The sequence below is a fragment of the Esox lucius genome, chromosome 6 (genome assembly GCF_011004845.1).
Source record: "Esox lucius isolate fEsoLuc1 chromosome 6, fEsoLuc1.pri, whole genome shotgun sequence".
Taxonomy (NCBI): domain Eukaryota; kingdom Metazoa; phylum Chordata; class Actinopteri; order Esociformes; family Esocidae; genus Esox; species Esox lucius.
In genome coordinates, this window is record NC_047574.1 from 21,520,883 (window position 1) to 21,542,410 (window position 21,528).

The following is a 21,528-nucleotide window of genomic DNA, read 5'->3' on the forward strand; positions in this document are numbered from 1 at the left end:
AAACACGCCCACCCACATACACACGCAAGCATACACACAAACATACACACTTACACACACTCTTCTTAGCTGTTGCATATATCTTTCTGGCTACTGCTAGCCAGTCATAGCCATCTGGTTCATGTAACCTGCTCAAGACTTGTTGGTGTGTGTGGTGTGTGTTTGTGAGTGAGAGATAGATCGAGAGATAAGGGGAAAGAGAGCAAGGGAGGTAGGATTCCAGTGCACATTCGACCTCAGATGCTTTATTATACCTGTACTCTCTCTCTCCAGGGATTGTCCTCCAGTATCATCATCTGAAACAGACGGACAGAAAAGGGAAGATAGAAAAAGAAAGAGAGGGGAGAGATATTGACAGAGAGAGAGAGAGAGAGAGAGAGGTTAATAACTAGAGAGGAGGACTGGACTCCTACACTATGTGACTGAACATGTTTTCATGGGGGACCATAAACATAACTGTCCCTGTGCTGTAAGGAACATCCAATGATCCAGACATATATAGTATGTAAAATACATTTATTAGTACATTTATTTTGATTATTGATAGACCGATTGGTCCATATTTCACTATCACGGTAATAAAAAATAAAAAACTATAACCTACATGGTTTATTTGTGGATTTATTAAAGTAAAAAAGATACAAAAGCGTTTGTGGTGAATAGTGGTTGGAATAGGAATGTGGGATTGTGGGTTAAGAGCCGAACGTTAAAACAGAGTTGTGTTTATGTTCATGACACAACTCTATGTCCACATAGAGTAATGAAATATGGGCATCAGCTGGAGCTAAAGAAACCCAATATGTGTTTTCCCTTCCTTCCAAAATGGCTGTTGACCCAGATGAAATAAAACTTTGACTCAGAAGCTAATCAAAAAGTTGGCCCGGTCAGATACTGGGGAAAGGGGATATTCATCTCAGCATTAGCATGAGAAAGGGGATATGGTGGATGGACAAGAGAGGAAAGGAGAGGTCGTTTTTCTGCCATCTTAACTGAGCTGGCCTACCCAAGCCAAGGGAAAAATAAACCCAGGAGAATGAGGCTTATTTCTGACTGGTGGCCAGTCAGGGGATAAGAATGTAAAGTAGCTGTGTGTGTTTGCCTCTCATTTGAATACTGTATGCATGTGAGGAAAGCGATTGCAACCTAAACCTGTTTACGTTCCTCCTGTCTCAGGTGTGTGTGTGTGTGTGTTGAAAAAATATGTGTGGGGGCTGACTTTGTTCCAATCAGGCAGGGAGAGAGAGACAGACCGGGCTGTTATTCTGAAGAGGCTGATACACGGACAAGGCACAAATCCTGTTAGCCCAAAACTGCACTGGCTTTTGGGTTGCAGCTTAAGGCAGCCATTGTGGCTCGTCTTAAAGATTTTCTCTGATGCTTTTCTGCTGGGCTCTAATGTAAATAAATGACCCCACCGGACCAATGATGCAGAAAGTGAGGGAGGGGATTAGACCGCAGGGTTTGGCACTTTATACACAAGGCCAGTCTGAAACGCAAGAATACATTTCAAGCAGAGGACAGGAATAAGAGAATTCAGAACAGGAAGGATTGTTTGTGTCTGCAAGTACGATATCCACAATGATTCCAGCCCAGGCAGATAAGTCATATGGAGACGCAGTGAAGAGAGGAAGAGGAAGGTGGACAGGCGAGGCAGAACTGTGCCTCCATCAAGGGCAGCTGCAGTCACTTCCTCAGCTCGCTGGGAGAAGACAGACATGAACGTCAAACATGAGGGTGTCACCAAGCTGTCGCCATACGAAAGATTATTCATAACAGAAATTAGCATAAACCTGTATGTATGCCTATTAAAATTCAGCAAGAAACTCAACGTCCATATGTATATATTTTCATGGATTCCGTAGGTTGGATGAAACTGTATAGATATATTTAATGCACACAGTTAGCGATAAAGAACAACAACAAGAATTTCAAGATAAGGAGAGAATTTGGTCAAGAGTTTTCGGTTAAACAACTTGATGAGATAAAGGGTGTACTATTTGGGTTGTTGTCTCACTACATAATTATGAGTGACTGGAGGTGTTTTCAGACACAAGAATGTATCACAGCAGTATTTTTTACATTTTGAGCCGGGAAAGTTCAACCGATGACGTTACTGGTTGACTGAGCCTGCTGTGTGATCAAAAAATAAGTCATGTTTTGTAGCAATTATTGTGGCCTGTGTTTTCTGATTACTCTAGTACCCTAGTGGAGGGAGATATGGTTATCCTTGTTCAATAGAAATTGGACCTTCAACAATGCTCCTATTGGCCACCAACGTGGTTTCAGGACACACAAGGATGGAATTAAAGGTTTTACAGTTTCAGAAGCCTGCTAGGTAGCTTCCCTTTTTGAGACTGAGAAAAAATTACTGCTTCTGATGATCAGTATAAATCGCAGTAAAACCACTATGGGGTCACTATACATTTGGGAAATTGTGGTTTGCTTCCAACAAGGAAATGTAGATGGCTGTTTCTACAAGTGAAATGGGAAATTAACAGGAAAGGGTTAAAGTTTAGAAAAGGACAACATAGCTGATGTAATAACTGATTTGCCTTTTGTCCAACATGTTTTAGAATGTTTTAGAATGTATTACAACTTTCATACATTGGACTTTTGTCCAGTGGAATGGGATTCGGTGGTTCGGTTTTTTCTCATAATCCTGGAATATTGGACCACCGTCCTATTTAGTTTACACATCACACCAAGTAACCCCTTTAATCCCGTTTTGCTCGACATGTTCATTGAAATGGTAATGATCTCTAAACCCATCAGCTGTCTACTGGACCCTGTTCCAACTAAACTACTTAAGAAACTACTTCCTGTGCTTGGTCCACCTACAGAATGTTGAACATAATAATTGCTCCCTGTCTTCCACTAAAAGTGGTAGAAATAAAGGCTTGAAAGGCAGAAAGAAAGAAAATCTTAAACAATTATAGGCAAATATTGAATGCTCTAAAAAATTACATTAGGAAAAGATGTTTCCCACTATCTCAAAGACATCCTAAGACAAATACTACTTAGGAAATATCAGACCCCATCATAGAACTGAGACTGCACTCAAGAAGTTGGAAGTTATCTTTCAATGGTATCAGACAAAGGTTCTGCATCCATCCTATTGTTTATGGACCTTAGTGCTGGCTTCATCTACAGCACCGGAAAAAATGAAGAGACCACTGCACCATTTTGTTTCATTTCCAAAATAGTAGAAAAGTAAGATTTTGAGTGAGGAACAGAAGGGTTAAAATCAAGAGACCACTGCAAATTGAACACTTCTGTTCCTCACTCAAAACTTTCGTTTTCTACTTTTTTGGAAAGGAAAGAAAAAGGTGCAGTGGTCTCATCATTTTTCCAGAGCTGTAAACTGATCAGTGCCTTCTTTTGGAGAGATTGGAAACCCATGTTGGGCTTCGCAGGCATGTTCTTGCCTGATTTAGATCCTATTAATCCGAATCAGCTGGTATGTGTGGATGAACTGTCCTCTGAAACATCTAAGGTATGTTTTGGTGTTCCTCAATACTCTTTTGGGACCACTATTGTTTAAACTATTTAGGCTGTCTTAGTGATGTTATCCGGAATCACAATGTCAATTTTCACTGCTATGTAGATGAAACAGTTGTATATTTTGATCGAACCCGGATAAGCCCAAAGATTATCGGCCTGGAAAGCTTAGGTATTTGGAAGTGTATGGCAGAAAATATTTTGCTTTAAAAAAATGAAATACACATTTTTAGACCAAAGAAACAAAGAGATTTGTTGTCAGATTTCACAGTGGATCTTGACGGTTGTATGGTCCCATCCCAAAAAAGTGTGTAAGACCTCAGTGTTACCCTCGACCCTGCACTCAGTTTTGATGAAGATATAAAATACATTTTAAGAGAGGCTTTTTCCATCTTCGAAACATTGCTAATTCTTTAGTTACAGCAAGATAAGAGTATTGCAATGCTCTTCTCTACGGTTCCCCTGATAAGTGAATAAATCAACTTCAGTAAGTGCCAAACAGAGCTGCTACAATCTTAACTATATACACACACACTCACCTAAAGGATTACTAGGAACACCTGTTCAATTTCTCATTAATGCAATTATCTAATCAACCAATCACATGGCAGTTGCTTCAATGCATTTAGGGGTGTGGTCCTGGTCAAGACAATCTCCTGAACTCCAAACTGAATGTCAGAATGGGAAAGAAAGGTGATTTAAGCAATTTTGAGCGTGGCATGGTTGTTGGTGCCAGACGGGCCGGTCTGAGTATTTCACAATCTGCTCAGTTACTGGGATTTTCACGCACAACCATTTCTAGGGTTTACAAAGAATGGTGTGAAAAGGGAAAAACATCCAGTATGCGGCAGTCCTGTGGGCGAAAATGCCTTGTTGATGCTAGAGGTCAGAGGAGAAAGGGCCAACTGATTCAAGCTGATAGAAGAGCAACTTTGACTGAAATAACCACTCGTTACAACCGAGGTATGCAGCAAAGTATTTGTGAAGCCACAACACGCACAACCTTGAGGCGGATGGGCTACAACAGCAGAAGACCCCACCGGGTACCACTCATCTCCACTACAAATAGGAAAAAGAGGCTACAATTTGCACGAGCTCACCTAAATTGGACAGCTGAAGACTGGAAGAATGTTGCCTGGTCTGATGAGTCTCGATTTCTGTTGAGACATTCAGATGGTATAGTCAGAATTTGGCGTAAACACAATGAGAACATGCATCCATCATGCCTTGTTACCACTGTGCAGGCTGGTGGTGGTGGTGGTGTAATGGTGTGGGGGATGTTTTCTTGGCACACTTTAGGCCCCTTAGTGCAAATTGGGCATCATTTAAATGCCACGGCCTACCTGAGCATTGTTTCTGACCATGTCCATCCCTTTATGACCACCATGTACCCATCCTCTGATGGCTACTTCCAGCAGGATAATGCACCATGTCACAAAGCTCTAATAATTTCAAATTGGTTTCTTGAACATGACAATGAGTTCACTGTACTGAAATGGCCCTCACAGTCACCAGATCTCAACCCAATAGAGCATCTTTGGGATGTGGTGGAACGGGAGCTTCGTGCCCTGGATGTGCATCCCACAAATCTCCATCAACTGCAAGATGCTATCCTATCAATATGGGCCAACATTTCTAAAGAATGCTTTCAGCACCTTGTTGAATCAATGCCACGTAGAAATAAGGCAGTTCTGAAGGCATAAGGGGGTCAAACACAGTATTAGTATGGTGTTCCTAATAATCCTTTAGGTGAGTGTATATATACATATATACCTATATGTACGCTAAGATCACAAGATGCATGCCTCCTTATTGTACCTCAAATTTCTAAACAAAGGGATTTTCCCCATAGAGCTTCACTACTGTGGAATGATTTACCATTTAAAGTGAGAGACAAAGACTCAGTCTCAACCTTTAAGTGTCTCCTGAAGACTTCTCTTTAGGAAGGTCTATGATTAAGTTTAGTATGGCCCAGGGGTGTAAAGGTGAACAGAAAGGCACTGAGGTCTTTGCCTGGTGGGCTCTCATCTCCACTGGGATGTCCCCTCTCCAATGCCATTCGGAGTCGAATTGTCTGGCTTACCCTTGTACCCCCTTGCTGTGTGATGGGAGTAAACTTCATGGGCTATAATCAGCCCTGTCTCAGGGTGATTTGCAGTTGGTTTGGTGGTCTGGTGCTTGGCAAAGATTGGCGAAATGCATGGCATTATTTCCGGCCTGGCTGGCCACGTCCAGGGTAATATTCGGACAAGGCTACAGTGTCTCCAGATCCACTCCTGTCTCCATCCCTACTTTGACGCTGCAATAGTTTATGGCAGTGGACTAGGGCCTTTCTATCCTGTCTCAGTCCCAATTTATTACGTTGCATTTGTTTTGTTTGCACAGCCAGACGAGGGAAGACACCCCCTTGTCCAGCATTTTTCTGGGTTTCTTCCTAGGTTCCAACCCTACTAGGGAGTTCTTCCAAGCCACGGTGCATCAATTTTTTGTTGTGGTTTACTCTGTGGGGTTTTAGGCTGGGTCTCTGTATAAGCACTTAAACAACTGCTCATGTAAAAAGGGCTATAAAAACAGTTTTTGGTTGATATGAAATGTTAATACCATATTATATATGCGTCTTTATATATATATATATATATATATATATATATACATGCAGTACAGTATATACAAGTAAACAGAACAGCGGAAACATTTCCCTTTAAGTCAAGATTAAAAGTATCTCATTGCATTTGTACAGGTATATTTGATTTGTTTAAAATCTAAGCCAGTTATTATGAATTTATGAATCAAGACTTTAGAAAGGCAGACCTTGATAAGTAGATTTTCCTGTAATTACATAGCTAAGTTTGTGAAATGTCTGGAACATGGGCTAATCATCGTGCCCAAGACACCAGTGGGATGTCAGTGATATGAAACAAAGCTGGACATGATTGAACATTAGTGATAAAACCCTAAGGCTTTACTGGCAGAATCAAGCCATGATAGGTAAGATGTCCCTTCTTTTTTTCAATAGCTAATTTGAATATGTATGACACTACGAATGCAGGGGTTTTTTTTTAAAGAAAAAAGGAAAATACCCTTGCCTCAAAGATGACTTGTATCCTGGAAGAAAGAAGGTACAGTAATAACCAAACTGTCAAAGCCACTCAAAAAGAACAAAAGACTGGATGGCAATAAGTATCTATCATATCTAGTGCTCCACAATAAAAAGTCACAGATGAGAAGGCAACACATGCCTAATGATGGGAGGTGTCATCAGCCACTTTCTTCAAAGTGTTTCCTTCACAATGGCAAAAAACAAACGAGGCAGAAGGAGATAAAGCATTGATGAGGCCTCCGCAGCTCCATAAAGGTAAACATGTATGTTGTCTCCTCTCTGGTGAGGAGGGAACGCTAATAGTGATAATTTAATATACTGTTTGTGTGTATGCGAGTGTGTGAGTGAGACAGAGAAAGAGAAAAGCATATAGAGTATTTATTTGACATCAATATCCACTGAATTGCCTCTGCTTTTAAAGAAATGAATCTTCAACGGCATCCTACACATTAGTAGCACTATGGGGGCAGACGTAATGACATCATATTGTGCCTAAAGACTCCCTGTGATTGCTGGGGTTGTGGTCTTCCCTAAGTCAAATATGTAAACAGATAAATCCTGGTCTGGGGATTCCATGGATATAAAGGAAATGGCTCAGCTAACACAGAGTTGGTCAAATTGTAACCAAAGCATATTCATATTACAGTTGATATGGGATGATGTGCTCGAAGCCACCAACAGAGTGAATTTCTGAGTCAAATAGGGAGTGACATAAAATAATACCAGATGGCCAATCAGTAGACAGCTACGTCTGATGTTACCGTGGGAACCAACGGGCACCCTGTCAGAACTGTGGTGTTATATGTTCTGTTGAATGGCTCTTCCAAAGACCTGCAAAGCCGCGCTAGATCCCCTGACCTGTGAATGAAATGTGTTGGCTCCAGCAGCCTGTCAGGTCTTCATCCCCCCTCCGCAACATTCAAATTAGTTTCACACGACCCTCCCCTTGCACTTGAAAAACATTGTGTTTATAAACATGGATATTAACTTTACTACTTCAGCATGGTTTTGTGGCACAGTCGGTGCCACTTAGAGCTACGGATTGAAAGTGAGTGTTTGTCATCCACCATGGACAAGCTCAGTCTCCTGTCAACCTTATTAAGATTTGCTGGTGGGAAATATTAATGCTATGGTACAGTGGATATAAAAAGTATACACACCCCTGTGAAAATACCAGATTTTTGTGATGTAAAAGAATGAGACAAAAATAAAAACCTTACAATAACCTTAAGTGTGCACACACTCTTATAACTGGGGGTGTGGCTGAGTTCAGAATTAACCAATCACATTAAACTCATGTTAAATAGAAGTCATTACACACTTGCCATCATTTAAAGTGACTCTGATTAATCACAAATAAAGTTCAGCTGTCCTAGTAGGATTTTCCTGACATTTTCTTAGTTTCATCTCAGAGCAAAAGCATTAGATATACCATGGGACACAGTGAAGACAGTCATAATCAAGTGGAGAAAATATGGCACAACAGAGACATTACCTAGAACTGGACGTCCCTCCTAAATTTATGAAAAGATGAGAAGAAAACTGGTCAGTGACGCTTCCAAGAGGCCTACAGCAACATTTAAGGAACTGCAGGAATTTATGGCAAGTATTGGAATTCTTCATATGAATGGGCTATGGGCTATGGGTTAGGGTCTTACAAACACAGCATCATGTTTTTGGGATGTTTTTCAGCTGGAACTGGGGCCTTAGTCAGGGTGGAGGGAATTATAAACAGTTCCAAATATCAGGCAATTTTGGCACAAAACCTTCAGGTCCGTTAGAAAGCTGAAGATGAAGTTCACCTTTCAGCACGACAACGACCCAAAGCACACATCCAAATCCACAAAAGCATTGCTTCACCAGAAGAAGATTAACGTTTTGGAAAGGCCCAGCCAGAGCCCAGACCTGAATACAATTGAACATCTGTGAGGTGATCTGAAGAGGGCTGTGCACAGGAGATGTCATCGCAATCTGACAGATTTGGAAGAGAAGAGTAGGGCAAATATTGCCACGTCAAGATGTGCCATGCTAATAGACATGGTCAGAAACAATGCTCAGGTAGGCCGTGGCATTTAAACGATGCCCAGTTGGCACTAAGGGGCCTAAAGTGTGCCAAGAAAACATCCCCCACACCATTACACCACCACCACCAGCCTGCACAGTGGTAACAAGGCATGATGGATCCATGTTCTCATTCTGTTTACGCCAAATTCTGACTCTACCATCTGAATGTCTCAACAGAAATCCAGACTCATCAGACCAGGCAACATTCTTCCAGTCTTCAACTGTCCTATTTTGGTGAGCTTGTGCAAATTGTAGCCTCTTTTTCCTATTTGTAGTGGAGATGAGTGGTACCCGGTGGGGTCTTCTGCTGTTGTAGCCCATCCGCCTCAAGGTTGTGCGTGTTGTGGCTTCACAAATGCTTTGCTGCATACCTCGGTTGTAACGAGTGGTTATTTCAGTCAAACAACCATGCCACACTCAAAATTGCTTAAATCACCTTTCTTTCCCATTCTGACATTCAGTTTGGAGTTCAGGAGATTGTCTTGACCAGGACCACACCCCTAAATGCATTGAAGCAACTGCCATGTGATTGGTTGATTAGATAATTGCATTAATGAGAAATTGAACAGGTGTTCCTGATAATCCTTTAGGTGAGTGTATATTCCAAATGCTATTAAATAAATTCAACGCATTCCAACATCTGTGTCAACGCACCAACCAAATAAGCTACACATAACTGAATAACAATGATTAACTTCAGTTTCGTAGTATGCATTTACAGCTCCACAATGTAATGAATATATACAGAACATACATTGGTGGATTCAGACTAAGTGTAACTTTAACAACCCCAAACGGGCGATTGAAAAAAAAAAACATTTGATACAGTAAATAGCCAATAATGTTTGACAAATATAATGTTGGATAATTAACATCTAAAGAATCTGTGGACATACTCGATGCACAGCCTGTCCCAATCAAATGGCCAGTGCCTGTTTCACATCGCAATCCATGCAGAGGCAGAAAGCTTTTTAAAATATGTATTCAGAAACCTATTTAAAACCTGATAATGTCATCTGCTTTTATGAGGCATGGTTTGTTTTAGTACACTGCTAATATCCAACCAGAAATTAGGGAGTTAGAGTCAAGTATTGTCACCATTTATGAAATTGAGCAAAAGTGAATGCAAAATTAAACAACAGAAACAATTAGTTATATTTTGGGCTCAAACATAAGGCATGCATTTTTATTTCAACACACTAATCTCTCAAACACAAAACATTGTATTAAGCAGTACGATTTTCCTGCAAAACATATGGTTCAAAAGGGTTGGCACCCTTGAAGAATATTTAAAAAATAAATCCAAACAAAGAGATGTCCGGTACAAAATGTTACGCTTTAGAATTGGTCTCAGTCTCTACAGAATCCGTATTGATTCCATTCAGTTGTTCCTGTTTCCCTGGGGTATAAGCAGGGTTGAAAATGAGAGGGGACTGGAGGGGTCCGAGACCCTCTATAAGCCTATTTAGAACCCTCATAATATATATTATATTTATATTTTGTGGGGGCCACAAAAATGTATTTCGACACTCATTAAAATCATCAATAATGATTGTGAAAGTTATCGGTCTTCAAGGACACTATATAATTTGCAGCAATAATTTATTTATTCGCTGGCCTGAGGCAGCGGTCTTGGTAGCCTGGATAAGTGAGTCCGGTTGCCCAGCAATTCCTATTCAGCTTTACAGGTGGTTGTCATGCTTCACACACACACAGAGCTAAAGGTGGAAAACCGCACATACAGTTAACCTGACAGCTTTCTGACTGAAAATGACTACAATCAATGAAAGAAAATCCTGTAAGTACATGAAGTGATTGATATTAGCAATATTAGCTGATCCTCTATCAAATGTTGCATTTACTAGATACCCAACATTATGTTTAGAAGAGTAATTTGCCAATGTTACCTGCTAGCTATAATAGCTGGGCGGTATTGAAGCCAAATTAGCTGCTGCTAGCATGAGGATATACAGTTCTGTTCAAAAGTTTGCATGCTCTTGGAGAATTGGTAATATATGTACCATTTGTAAAGAAAACATGAGTGAGCAGGCAAAACATGTTTATGATTTCTTATGGGATTAAAACAAAACATGGCAACAAAGTTTTTTACTGACCCCTGTTCAAAAGTCTGCATACCTTTAGTTCTTAATACTGTGTGTTGCCCCCTTTATCATCAATGACAGCGTGTAGTCTTTTGTAATAGTTGTCTATGAGGCCCTGAATTCTTGCAGGTGGTATAGCTGCCCATTTGACTTGGCAAAATGCCTCCAGGTCATGCAAAGTCTTTGGTCGTCTTGCATGGACCGTACTTATGAGATCTCCCAAGAGTGGCTCGATGATATTAAGGTCAGGAGACTGTGATGGCCACTCCAGAACCTTCACCTTTTTCTGCTGTAACCACTGGAGGGTTAACTTGGCCTTGTGCTTAGGGTCATTGTCATGCTGAAAAGTCAAAGTGTGTCCCATGCGCAGCTTTCGTGCAGAAGAATGCAAATTGGCAAGAATTGCATTCATCTTGCCATCAATTTTCACAAGATTCTCTGTTCCTTTTGTCACGTCCTCCCTCCCTTGAGGTGCCGTGTTTTGGTTTCTCTAGGTTGTCGGGGCAACGCATTAGGGGGCGTGGCGTCACTCCTTGGAGTAGAGCCGGTGCCAGCTGTTCCCTAATACCTATTATACACCTGTTCCCGCTTGGCTCATCACCGGCTGTAAATCTGAGGAGCCCTGACGACCCGTCCCTACCGGATCGTTGATCCACATTCGTATGTGTTACGGCTCATTACGAAATCCTGAAATACGCCTTGCTATTCGATCTAAACTATCTTGTCTCCCTGTGACTATAGGAATCTTCCTGACGACCATCATCAACTTGTGTACCGTCCTCCTGCCCGTCCACTACTACTCTGCCTACTCCCTGCCTGTACCTCTGCCGCCAGCCCGTGTACCGACCTCCTGCCCGCCCACTACTACTCTGCCTACTCCCTGCCTGTACCTCTGCCGTCAGCCCGTGTTATCACCTCCTGCCCGCCCACTACTACTCTGGCTACTCCCTGCCTGTACCTCTGCCGTCAGCCCGTGTACCAACCTCCTGCCCGCCCACTACTACTCTGCCTACTACCTGCCTGTGCCTCCGCCACCAGCCCGTGTACCGAACCCTCTGCTTGCCCACAACTATCCTGCACCTGCTCCTGCCCTCGAACCTACCCCTTTCCTTCCCCAATCTTCCCCTCTCATATTAAACTCATTTTTGCACTTCACTCATCCGGTCTGCATTTGGGTTCATTGCTGACAGAACGATCCGGCCATCATGAACCCAGCGGATCTGGATGCCGTCCGTCAGGCCGTGTCGATGCAGGGCACCTTGTTAGGACATCACAGCACCTCGCTTCAGGAGATAATGACTGGACTGCAAAACCTGTCTAACAGCGTGACGGCCATCCAGGAGCGACTCAACACACCCGCCGAGCCCCAGGCTTCTGCTTCAGCGCCCGCACCAGAACCCCTGGCACCAGAGGCTGTTCCATACCCTGAGAGATATGACGGGGATATGGAACTCTGTCGTTTCTTCCTCTTGCAATGCAGCCTCGTATTCGACCAACAACCCTGCACCTATTCCACAGAGAAGTCCAAGATCGCCTATGTGATAGGCTTACTCCGAGGCGACGCACTGAAATGGGCGTCAGCCATCTGGGAACGACAGAGCCCGTACACCCAGACCTAAAGCGACTTCACAAACGAGATTAGGAAAGTGTTTGACCACCCAGTCCGTGACTGGGATGCATCCAAACGGTTGTTCGCTCTCCACCAGGGTGTCCGCAGCGTGGCGGAGTACGTGGTTGAATTCCGTATGCTGGCGGAGGAAAGCGGATGGAATGGAGAAGCACTACAAGCGGGGTTCTACAACGGCCTCAGCGAACAACTGAAGGATGAACTCCTCTCATATCCCGAGACCATGGGATTAGATGACACCATTTCCCTGGCCATGCAGGTGGACAATCGGATCAGGGAACGGAGGAGAGAAAGAAAGCGGGGCGGTCGTCCCATGCAACCACCCTCCAGACACCCCGAAGGGGAGGGGCGTTATTGCCCACCAGCAGTCCCGGGCACGGAGAGGGAGGCGAAGCCGGCTGAACCCAAACCAAAGCAGGTGGGGCACTACCATATCGACAAAGAAGAACAACAGCAAAGGAGAGACAGCAAAAGCTGCCTGTACTGCAGTCGTTTGGGACATTATCTCGCCACCAAACTGATGGGCTCGCTAGACATAGGAGGCGTCCAAGCGAGCCACAAGACCAACGACCTCCCAGACCCCCAACCACGCACACTGTTCCACACAACCCTTACTGTCGGTGGCCACACGTGCCAATACCAGGCCCTGATCGATTTCGGTGCTGACGACAGCTTCATCGACGCCACATTGGTGGAACAGCTGGGGTTATCGACTGTCCGTTTGGAGGAGGCCATCGACGCAATCACCTTGGATGGCTGGTTGTTGGCACGGGTTACGCACAGGACCAGGCCTGTGCGTCTCTGGTTATCTGGTAACCATCATGAAGACATTGGGTTCCTCGTCATCCGCTCACCCCGGTTCCCCATAATCCTGGGGCACAACTGGCTGGTTCGGCAAAACCCGACTATCAATTGGAGGGCAGGGAAGGTGACCTCCTGGGGCACGGCGTGCTACTCCGAATGCCTCTGGTTGGCTTGTTCCCCGTCAAAGCGTCCGCCGGTGAAAGACGCACAGCCCCCTGACCTGTCCCGGGTTCCCACGGAGTACCACAACTTAAGCAAAGTATTCAGCAAACAGGCTCTCTCTCTTCCCCCTCACCGACCCTATGATTGTGCTATTGAGCTACTGCCTGGCGTCACCTACCCTCGGGGGCTTCTGTACAGAATTTCCAAGGCTGAAAGGGAGGCGCAGGAAAAATACATCAGGGAGTCCCTGGAGGCCGGGCTCATCGGTCCCTCCTCATCCCCCTTGGGCGCAGGGTTCTTTTTCGTGGGCAAGAAGGATGAGGGCCTCAGGCCTTGCATTGACTACAGAGGGCTGAATAACATCACTCTTAGGAACAAATACCCCTTGCCTCTTATGAACACTGCCTACGACCTGCTCCAAGAGGCAGTATTCACCAAATTGGACCTGCGTAACGCCTACCATTTGGTCAGGATCAGGGAGGGGAATGAATGGTTGACCCGTCCTGGCAATTCGTGGTTCAGGTAGACGCTTCGGACGTGGGGGCGGGAGCTGTCCTATCCCAACTAACAGCTGAGGCCGGTAAGCTTCACCCCTGTGCCTTTTTGTCTCGTCGGCTATCCCCTGCAGAAGCTAATTACGACGTGGGCAATCGGGAGCTGCTCGCCGTTAAGCTCGCCTTGGAGGAGTGGCGGCACTGGTTGGAGGGGGCGGAACACCCGTTTGTGGTATGGACGGACCACAAAAACCTGGAATACGTGAGAACGGCAAAACGCCTCAATTCCCGTCAAGCCAGGTGGGCTTTGTTCTTTGAACATTTTAATTTCACACTGTCCTACAGGCCCGGCTCCTGGAATGTGAAGCCTGACGCTCTGTCTCGCGCATTCGCTGAAGAGAGGGAGGACGCCGGTGTTCCGATCGACACCATTGTGCCCGAGGAACGCTTCATCGGGGCCGTGCTTTGGAAGGTGGAGGAGGAGGTGCTGGTTGCTCTCCGAAACGACCCGGGTCCGGGCAAGCAGTCCTCCTGACCGTCTTTTTGTCCCTGAAGCCGTATGTCCGACGGTGCTGCAATGGGCACACGCCTCTTGGCTGACCTGTCACCCCGGTATGGCACGGACCATGTCCTTCCTTAGACGGAGATTCTGGTGGCCCTCGATGGGAAAGGACACTCAGCAGTACGTTGCCGCATGTTCCACGTGTTCACGGAATAAGGGCTCCAACAGGTCCAGCGCGGGCCTCCTGCGTCCCCTGCCCACTCCTCGTCATCCCTGGTCACACCTGGCGCTGGACTTTGTCACTGGCCTTCTGGCCTCTGAGGGTAATACAGTCATGCTCACTGTCGTTGACCGTTTCAGTAAGTTCACCCACTTCCTTCCTCTGCCTAAACTCCCCACAGCCAAGGAGACCGCGGCCCTGCTCGTCCAGGAGGTCTTCCGCGTCCACGGGTTGCCATGCGATGTCGTCTCCGATCGGGGTCCCCAGTTCACCTCTGCCATTTGGAAAGCCTTCTGCACCGCAATCGGAGCCACGGTCAGCCTGTCTTCCGGGTTCCACCCCCAGACCAACGGTCAAGCCGAACGGGCGAACCAGAAGCTGGAAACTGCGTTGCGTTGTCTGGTCTCATCCAACCCGACCACCTGGGCAGCCCAGTTGCCGTGGGTGGAATATGCCCACAACACTCTTCCTACGGTCGCCACAGGTATGTCCCCCTTCCAGTGTCTTTATGGGTATCAGCCGCCCCTGTTTCCCTCCGAAGAGAAGGACCTGGCCGTTCCATCCGTCCAGCACCACATACGCCGCTGCCACCGGACCTGGCATAGGGCCCCGGCGGCGCTTCTTCGTGCGGCAGGTCAGTACCAACGGAATGCCAACCGCCATCGCGTCCCAGCACCCGCCTACACCGTGGGCGATAAGGTATAGCTCTCCACCAAGAACCTGCCTCTGAAGACTGACTTCCTAGAAATTGTCCCCCAGATACAATGGCCCCTTCGTGGTTGGCAAGGTCATCAACCCCGTGGTGGTTAGGCTCAAGTTGCCTCGGTCCCTCAGGGTCCATCCTGCGTTTCACGTGTCCTGATTGAAGCCGCTCCTCCTCAGCCCTCTGCTGCCTCCTCCTCCTGGTCCCCCCCCCCCCCCTCGGTGGGTCGGTGGGGGTCCTGTCTACACGGTGCGCCGGATCCTGGATGCCCGCCGGCAGGGGCGGGGCTACCAGTACCTCGTTGACTGGGAGGGGTATGGGCTGGAGGAACGGTGTTGGTTGCCTCGGAGCCAGATCCTGGACCCCAGGTTGCTGCGTGCCTTTTACCTGCGCCACACTTGTGCGCCAGGTGGTCCGCCCGGGGGCGTCTGTCGGCGTGGGGTACGGTCACGTCCTCCCTCCCTTGAGGTGCCGTGTTTTGGTTTCTCTAGGTTGTCGGGGCAACGCATTAGGGGGCGTGGCGTCACTCCTTAGAGTAGAGCCGGTGCCAGCTGTTCCCTATTACCTATCACACACCTGTTCCCGCTTGGCTCATCACCAGCTGTATATCTGAGGAGCCCTGACGACCCGTCCCTGCCGGATCGTTGATCCACATTCGTATGTGTTACGGCTCATTACGAAATCCTGAAATACGCCTTGCTATTCGATCTAAACTATCTTGTCTCTCTGTGACTATAGGAATCTTCTTGACGACCCTCATCAGCTCGTGTACCGACCTCCTGCCCGTCCACTACTACTCTGCCTACTCCCTGCCTGTACCTCTGCCACCAGCCCGTGTACCGACCTCCTGCCTGCCCACTACTACTCTGCCTACTCCCTGCCTGTACCTCTGCCGCCAGCCCGTGTACCGACCTTCTGCCCGTCCACTACTACTCTGCCTACTACCTGCCTGTGCCTCCGCCACCAGCCCGTGTACCGAACCCTCTGCTTGCCCACGACTATCCTGCACCTGCTTCTGCCCTCAAACCTACCCCTCTCCTTCCCCTCTCCTATTAAACTAATTTTTGCACTTCACTCATCTGGTCTGCATTTGGGTTCCTTTCAGTGCTAACACCATTAGAGCTCACGCACCCCCAAAACATTAGTGAGCCACCACAATGCTTCACAGTGAGGATGGTATTCTGTTCACTATAGGCCTTGTTGACCCCTCTCCAAACATAGCACTTATGGTTGTGACCATAAAGCTATGTTTTGGTCTCGAATTACAGTGTGCCAGAAGCTGTGAGGCGTGTCAAGGTGTTGTCGGGCATACTGTAACCAGGCTTTTTTGTGGCACTGCCTCAGTAAAGGCTTCTTTCTGGCAACTCGATCATGCAGCTCATTTTTGTTCAAGTATCGTCGTATTGTGCTCCTTGAAACAACCACACCATGTTTTTCCAGAGCATCCTATATTTCTCCTGAGGTTACCTGTGGGTTTCTCTTTGTATCCCGAACAATTCATCTGGCAGTTTTGGCTGCAATCTTTCTTGGTCTACCTGACCTTGATCAAGAGATCCCTGAATCCACTTCTTAATAAGTGATTGAGCAGTACTAACTGGCATTTGCAAGGCTTTGGATATCTTTTTATTTCCTTTAACATCTTTAAGAAGTTCCATTGCCTTGTCAAGCAGGTCTTTTGACAGTTCATTTCTGCTCCCCATGGCTCAGTATCTAGTCTGCTCAGTACATCCACAATCTCATTGACTGTTCATACACAGACATAAATTGCAATTTAAAAAGCCACAGGTGTTTGAAATTCACCTTTCACTGCCATTTTTACCTGTGTATGTCACCTTGTGTGTCTGTAACAAGGCCATAAATTCAAGAGTATGTAAACTTTCAGGGCCATTTGGGTGATTTCTGTTATCATTATGATTTAAAAAGGAGCCAAACAACTATGTGATAATAAATGGGTTCATATGATCACTATCCTTAATTTGTTTTGCATGATCAGTCATATTTTCAAAATCAATGCCAAAATGTCACAATTTCTGCCAGGGTACGCAAACGTACTGTAATAAGTCAAAACCTGGTTACCTCTGGAGATTGAGACTTGGCCATGTAAAGACCTTTCAACAAGACAATGACACCAAACATATATCAAAATAAACATTGAAATGGTTGCTGAACCATAAAATAAGGGGTTTGACAATGGCCAGCTCAGTCTTCAGATGTCAATCCGATTGAAAACCTGTGGTCTGAATTTGAAGAGGGCAATCCACAAGGGCAAACCTAAGACTATCAAGGAACTTGAAATGTGCTACATGGAGGATTGGTCCAAGATCCCTCCAAAAGTGTGAGCCAACCTTGTCAAAGTTTGCCGGAAGAGACTCAGTGCTATTAGCCACTCCAAGGGAGGCTTCTTGAAATATTTATTGTAGGGGTGTCAATAATATTAAAATCTATACTTTTGGAAAAAGATCATACTACTCATTGAAATGTTTTGTGTTTGAGAAATAACTTCATTGTAATGAAAGTACACTCACCTAAAGGATTATTAGGAACACCTGTTCAATTTCTCATTAATGCAATTATCTAATCAACCAATCACATGGCAGTTGCTTCAATGCATTTAGGGGTGTGGTCCTGGTCAAGACAATCTCCTGAACTCCAAACTGAATGTCAGAATGGGAAAGAAAGGTGATTTAAGCAATTTTGAGCGTGGCATGGTTGTTGGTGCCAGGCGGGCCGGTCTGAGTATTTCACAATCTGCTCAGTTACTGGGATTTTCACGCACAACCTTTTCTAGGGTTTACAAAGAATGGTTTGAAAAGGGAAAAACATCCAGTATGCGGCAGTCCTGTGGGCGAAAATGCCTTGTTGATGCTAGAGGTCAGAGGAGAATGGGCCAACTGATTCAAGCTGATAGAAGAGCAACTTTGACTGAAATAACCACTCGTTACAACCGAAGTATGCAGCAAAGCATTTGTGAAGCCACAACACGCACAACCTTGAGGCGGATGGGCTACAACAGCAGAAGACCCCACCAGGTACCACTCATCTCCACTACAAATAGGAAAAAGAGGCTACAATTTGCACGAGCTCACCAAAACTGGACAGTTGAAGACTGGAAGAATGTTGCCTGGTCTGATGAGTCTGGATTTCTGTTGAGACATTCAGATGGTAGAGTCAGAATTTGGTGTGAACACAATGAGAACATGGATCCATCATGCCTCGTTACCACTGTGCAGGCTGGTGGTGGTGGTGTAATGGTGTGGGGGATGTTTTCTTGGCACACTTTAGGCTCCTTAGTGCCAATTGGGCATTGTTTAAATGCCACGGCCTACCTGAGCATTGTTTCTGACCATGTCCATCCCTTTATGACCACCATGTACCCATCCCCTGATGGCTACTTCCAGCAGGATAATGCACCATGTCATGGTGTCATTTCAAATTGGTTTCTTGAACATGACAATGAGTTCACTGTACTGAAATGGCCCCCACAGTCACCAGATCTCAACCCAATAGAGCATCTTTGGGATGTGACGGAACGGGAGCTTCGTGCCCTGGATGTGCATCCCACAAATCTCCATCAACTGCAAGATGCCATCCTATCAATATGGGCCAACATTTCTAAAGGATGCTTTCAGCACCTTGTTGAATCAATGCCATGTAGAATTAAGGCAATTCTGAAGGCAAAAGGGGGTCAAACACAGTATTAGTATGGTGTTCCTATTATACAGAGTTTATAAAGTGAAGAAAACGAAACGCCCATTTGCCCCCACATTTCAAACCCGCCCCATGCTAAAGAATGGCTCAAATGTGGCTGAAAGTAGACGCTGCTTCTCCCTAATCCTTTAGGTGAGTGTATGTTTGAGAACAAAATATGACAAAATCTGAGGGTCAACCTTTTAAAGTGTTTTTTTAAACTTCTAAAATACATTTTCTGCTATTTCAATCCTGCAATCCACACACTTTCTCTCTGCCTGCCTGTAGCAGATTGGGAAGAGTGTGTCTGGCAGAATGTATCCCAAAAAGACCTCAGTAATTTACTTTAAAATCCTGTTTACCCACAGGTAAAACTGCTGATAATGGGCTGATAAATGTTAGTATTTGACACAAACATCATGGGTGAAGTAATCATTTGAACAATTATCATAATGTTTTTAACTTGAAACCAAAACAAAACTATTAAAGCAGCACTGAGATTTAAACAAACAACTCAGTTCTGAGCTCTTCGCTGTGTCCAGTGATCCTGCCGAAACCAATTAATTTCAATCAATCCTATACATAAAGAATGAATCAGTTGCATGTCCAGAAGGTCAGAGGGAACAACAGAGGAAAGATAAAATAGGCTATGTGGACATACTGTAGTATTGTTGAACTGTTGTGGTTAGAGTGAAGAAAGTAAACTATTGAAATCAAATAAATCAACAATATAGCACAGTCTGAACCATTTTTTTCCAGCTAAATCAGAATTCGGATAGCTAAGCGACCCTGTGCTTAAATAAGATTAAGCTGATGAACAACATTTCTCTTTTACAAGGGTGTCCAAAATGTCAGGGTCAATGTATCTCTACATATCCGTATGTCCGACCCTTTTGTGAAAAACACTGTCCGACTAAAAGACTCCCTTCATACACCAAGGGACAGGTCGACACACGTGTGCTCGTTTTTGTTCTTCTCCTAGGGTATCAAAATGTTGAGTGTTGTGTGTATCATAGTGAAGATCTTGACATATAGGTCGCTGGTAGCACCGTTCCAGTCACAATCTAGTTCACAGTGTTTCCAGTAGACTAAAGCTTCCCACTATATATTTTTCTGTAAGCTGACCACGCACCCACAGACCGACACAGACAGACACACAGGCCGACCCACAGACCGACACAGACAGACACACAGACGGACACACAGACGGACACACAGACGGACACACAGACCGACACAGACGGACACACAGACGGAGACACGGACGGACACACAGACGGAGACACAGGCCGACACACAGACCGACACACAGACAGACACACAGACCGACACACAGACCGACACAGACGGAGACAACAGACGGAGACACAGACCGACACACAGACCGACACAGACGGACACAGACGGAGACACAGACGGAGACACAGGCCGACACACAGACCGACACACAGACCGACACACAGACCGACACAGACTGACACACAGACGGAGACAACAGACCGACACACAGACCGACACACAGACCGACACACAGACCGACACAGACGGACACAGACGGAGACACAGGCCGACACACAGACAGACACACAGACCGACACATACTGACACACAGACGGAGACACAGACGGACACACAGACGGAGACACAGGCCGACACACAGACCGACACACAGACAGACACACAGACCGACACACAGACCGACACACAGACCGACACACAGACACACAGACCGACACAGACGGACACACAGACGGAGACACAGACGGAGACACAGGCCGACACACAGACGGAGACACAGACCGACACACAGACCGACACACACAGACCGACACAGATGGACACACAGGCCGACACACAAACAGACACACAGACCGACACACAGACCGACACACAGACCGACACACAGACACACATACCGACACAGACGGACACACAGACGGAGACACAGACAGACACACAGACAGACACACAGACCCGACACACAGACAGACACACAGACCAACACACAGACCGACACACAGACCGACACACAGACCAACACACAGACCGACACACAGACCGACACACAGACTGACACACAGATGGAAACACAGACGGAGACACAGACGGAGACACACAGACCGACACACAGACCGAGACACACAGACCGACACACAGACAGACACACATACCGACACACAGACGGAGACACAGACGGAGACACAGACAGACACACAGACCGACACACAGACCGACACACAGACCGACACACAGACGGAGACACAGAAGGAGACACACAGACAGACACACAGGCCGACACACAGACGGACACACAGACCGACACACAGACCTGACACACAGACAGACACACAGACCAACACACAGACCGACACACAGACCGACACACAGACCGACACACAGATGGAAACACAGACGGAGACACAGACGGAGACACACAGACCGACACACAGACCGAGACACACAGACCGACACACAGACAGACACACATACCGACACACAGACGGAGACACAGACGGAGACACAGACAGACACACAGACCGACACACAGACAGACACACAGACGGA

General features: G+C 46.0%; 1 long non-coding RNA gene across 2 annotated transcripts in view; it reads right to left on the bottom strand.

Annotated features, from left to right (window-relative positions):
* Window positions 1-245: 245 nt before the first annotated feature.
* Window positions 246-21,528, bottom strand: part of LOC114839439 — a 157,681-nt gene continuing 136,398 nt past the window's right edge. For both annotated transcript variants that reach the window (XR_003781895.1, XR_003781894.1), the window contains one exon: window positions 246-296. This is a non-coding gene — a long non-coding RNA (uncharacterized LOC114839439). The remainder of the gene's footprint in view (window positions 297-21,528) is intronic.